We start from the raw sequence: 4,627 nt of genomic DNA, 5'->3' as shown, positions 1-4,627 counted from the left end.
GAACCCTACTGAAGCACACAACGGTCCTGACTGGATGTTTGATTGTGAAACTTTGTTCAAGCAGTTTCGTGGGATGTATGTGACACCAGTAATACCAACGGTTTCCCCTGTTGTTTCTGCACCAGTTCAATCTGCTGATGATCAATCTATTTTGATGCAATCTGTATTGAGAGGTCTTGAAGATGTTAATATAGATGCTCCTGCACCTGCACTTAATGTACCGCCCATGGCCAATCAACCAGCCGCGATAACGGGGAGCCCTCTGCAAACACCACCGAGATGCCCGTTGTTGAAGACATCACTGAGTCAGATACTGATTCATATGTGTCAGCTGAAAACGAAGAAAATGTTCAAGTCGAACAAGCAGAGCCACCTCCTGCAGAACCTAGTATGGTGGAATTCGTCCCCACACCTCCCTCAGAAGAAGATAATCAAGGTCCTGCAGTGGAGGTTGATGCATCAAATGTGTCGGTTGATCTCAGTCCAAACAAATTTTCTGATAACACCGACTCAACCTCTGTTCCAGCCGTTGTTGTCCCATTCTATGACAACCTATGGGAAGGTCCTATTGCTCCAGAACACTTGGTTGATCAAGAAGAAGGTGAAATTGATCCTCAACCAAGTGCTTCTGTCCCTGCGACCACCGTTTTTCATCCCATAGAGAGCTTGAGACAACACCAGTCGAGCATGTCGAGCAAATTCCACAGTTACCGATCCATCGTCGACATCCGACTGAGAACATAATTAGAGATCCATCCGCTGGTATTCAAACACGCAGCACCTCTGGTACTATTAACAGATGTCTTTTTGCTTGTTTTATTTCACAGGTGGAACCCAAGGACTACAAAGTTGCATTGAAAGAGAACTTCTGGGTCAAAGCCATGCAAGAAGAGCTGTTACAGTTCAAGAAGTTTAATGTTTGGAGGCTGGTGAAGAAACCAGAACATAAGAAGCCGATCGGAACGAAATGGGTGTTCCGAAATAAGAAATATGACAAGGGGTGATCATTAGAAATAAAGCCCAGCTTGTTGTGCAAGGCTTTTGGCAACGTGAAGGTCTTGATTACGATGAAGTCTATGCATCGGTAGCCAGATTAGAAGCAATTCGTATCTTTCTGGCATACGCCTCGTACATGAACTTCAAAGTGTATCAAATGGATGTCAAGACTGCTTTCCTATACGGGAAAGTAAAAGAAGAAATCTACGTCAGCCAACCTCCAGGTTTTGAAGGTCCAAGTCATCCTGATCACGTTTACCATCTTGACAAAGCACTTTATGGTCTTCACCAAGCACCTCGTGCATGGTATGCCACTCTGACCGATCATTTAGTGAAGAATGGATACCAGAGAGGAATGGTTGATCAAACTCTCTTTGTCAAAAAGGTCAAGGGTGATCTGATTCTGGTACAAGTTTATGTTGATGACATTATCTTCGGGTCCACAAATGAGAATCTGTGCAACGAGTTCTCTGAGGTTATGCAACAGCGGTTTGAAATGAGTTACTTAGGGGAGATGACTTTCTTCTTGGGTTTACAAGTTGAACAAAAAGGGGACGGGACTTTAATTCACCAAGAAAAGTACGTTCATGACATTGTTTAGAAATTTGGATTCAAGGACTCAACAGCTTTTATGACACCAATCGCTACGCGACTTGTTTTCGCTCCTGATCCATCAGGAAAACCAGTCGATCAACACCTTTATAGGTCAATGATTGGTTCCCTGATGTATCTCATTGCAAGCAGACCGGACATCATGTTCCCTGTTTGTCAGTGTGCCAGATATCAGTCAGACGCGAGAGAATCCCACATGACGGCTGTCAAGCGTATTTTCAGATACTTGAAGGATAGACCATGTTTGGGTCTTTGGTATCCAAAGGAGTCTCCCTTGGAACTTCATGCTTACACCGACAGTGATTATGGGGGATGCAACTTGGACAGAAAATCAACATCGGGTGGATGTCAATTCCTGGGAGATCGGTTGATCTCATGGCAGTGCAAGAAACAAGTCACTGTGTCCACCTCCACAGCAGAAGCCGAGTACATTGCCGCATCCAGCTGCTGCTCTCAAGTGTCATGGATCCAGCATCTGCTGCTGGATTATGGTTTGAATTTCAATGGAACCACGATCAAATGTGATAATAAGGCGGCGTTGCTATTGTTAAAAACCCGGTTCAGCACTCAAATTAAGACTAAGCACATCGACATCCGAATACACTTTATTCGTGATTGTTTTGATCGTAATCTTGTTGATATAAAAAGGGTCCATTTTGACTATAACTTTGCAGATCTCTTTACCAAAGCTTTTAGTCGTGCCCAATTTTTGTTTCTCGTTGAGTCACTGGGCATGATTTCTTTTGAGTAAATTTTATTTTTGTTTTTAAAATTGTAAATATTTTTCAAATATGTCACAATTTTAGAGGGAGAAAATGAGTTAACTTTAACTCACCAAAAAGATTTTAAATTTACTATTAGTAAAACTAAAATCAAGTCACTTGACTTAACAAAAAGATTTTAATTTTTATATATAATATTAATTTCATCTTTACTCCTATTTAAGAAAATCTTAAGAAAATTCTAAAAGTTTTTTCCCTTTTAGAGGGAGCTCCTTCGTAGAGGGAGTCGGTTATTTAAAAATTTTCAATTAAGAATTTGATTCGACCCTGTGGAAAGTGATAGTACATTGGTTTGTAATGATCCTAGCGCATGAAAAGAGTAGATTAAAAGGCAATAAGGTCATTCATCAATGTGTAGATAGGCTTGACAAACAAGTAAGTGTTGGGTGATATAAACTTAAACTATTGCCAATGCTAGTGGTTATACATTTAAGAAATGGTTGCATGATTCCGTAAAGTCATATTCATGAAGGCAGAAATGTAATTATACATGTCATACCCAAGCCTCTGTTTACCTGATCACAGTTGTCTTATGGAATAAGTGTCAATTTTAATTTTCATTTGAGTCAAGAAAAGCCTCATAGAAGGGCAAGAAAAAGGAAAATAAAAGAGTCAAGAAAGGAAAAAGAAAAACAGAAAAACAAAATGAAAAATCAGAAAATGAGTCATTTAGGATTTTAACTTCTGCTTTATTTCTTCATTTATTTTGATTCAAGCCTCGGACTTTCTCTGTTTGTAGTCATACAAGATCTGATTGTTAAGGCCCTAAATCTTCTGCTTTATTTTAACTTTTCTAGATCGAGTCAAGTGTGAAAAGCACAAAATGTCGAGTGTACAAAGTACAAAGTGTCAAGTATGTTAATAAGAGTACTGTGATCAACTAAGAAAGGTTTAAGTCAACTTGAGGTGATATGTTAACACAAAGTAAGCCCGAGATATGATGGAATCAGTAACATGTCCGACTAAGTGGGGACCATATAAGTATCGTGCCTAATTGAACCTCAAATGTATCACGTTAACATCAAAACACTTGTCAAGTTAAACAAGTGGACAATATATACAATTGATGATGAACTTGTGTCAAAATAATATCAAAATGGAAACACGATCTAGGGCTTTGCAAACCAATATGATTCCATGTCGAGATCGTTCTTTGTAAATTAATCAAAGAAAAGATAATGTATATATATTAATGTAAATTAAGTCATATTAATCCTATTTTTATGTTTTACATTTGTTTTATTTTTATTTTATTTTTGTTTTGTTTTTATTTTCTAAAAATATTATTAACTTTATATTCTAATACTTTGTGTTTCATTTTTAATTTTAATTTTCATTTCATTTTTATTTTATTTTATTTCTTCAAAATTTACTTTATTTTATTTTATTTTGTCTTGTTGAAGAGATTGTCCATGCAAACGTTAACAATCAGGGACCGACAAAAGAAAAATCAAATAAATAAACAAGTGTTTGGATTCGGTGGGTAAATGTTTTTCGGGTTTGAAAATGCAAATATTTTTATAGACCGAGGACCGAGAGTGTATTTTAGGTGAATACTCGCGATATTTTGACCTTATCGCGAGATTGGCTGACCCTATATATATGGGTCACCGAACTTATCTTTCACTATTCACCAAACTCTTATCCACTCACTCTCTCATTTCTCTCTCCTACTTTTCCTCTCAAACCCTAAGTTTTTACTCAAGACCTTTAAGGTCCGGCCTCTTCTATATCATATATGATGTTGAATCCAGATCCTACACCCTCGGTATATCATCAAAACACCATGGATCGTCCTTTCTTCTTTGTTTCTGGATTCTCGTGGACCGAGACGATGGTTCTTATAAACAGTCGGCTAGATCTAAGATAGATCTTCATGATTTATGTTGCTATCATGCTTAAAATCAGTTTTTATTACTTTAAGATCTTGTTTATCATCACTATTTGTTAGGTTTAGGTTTGTTTGTTGAAAAGTTTGTAGACTTAGGTTTGTTGATATGTTCTGGGGTCTAATTGACCATGTAAATCAAGGGGTTTTCAACCCAAAGTCTCCAGAAACCTAATTCGGGTCTAGGCGACATCAAAGGAAAGAAAAGGAAACAAAAATTGGCTAAGTTAACTTTTTCGCATAAGAGGTTTTTCGCTTCGCATGCCCATGCGAAGCGAAAAGGCTTTTGTTTCGCTTCGCATGGGCATGCGAAGCGAAACAAAAGCTGCGTGCCCATGCGAAGCGAAAC

Source organism: Bidens hawaiensis, unplaced genomic scaffold (genome assembly GCF_021521415.1).
Source record: "Bidens hawaiensis isolate Kalapana, Puna unplaced genomic scaffold, B.hawaiensis_p1.1 tig00051285_1, whole genome shotgun sequence".
Taxonomy (NCBI): Eukaryota; Viridiplantae; Streptophyta; class Magnoliopsida; order Asterales; family Asteraceae; genus Bidens; species Bidens hawaiensis.
Note: the sequence above shows the minus strand (reverse complement) of the source record.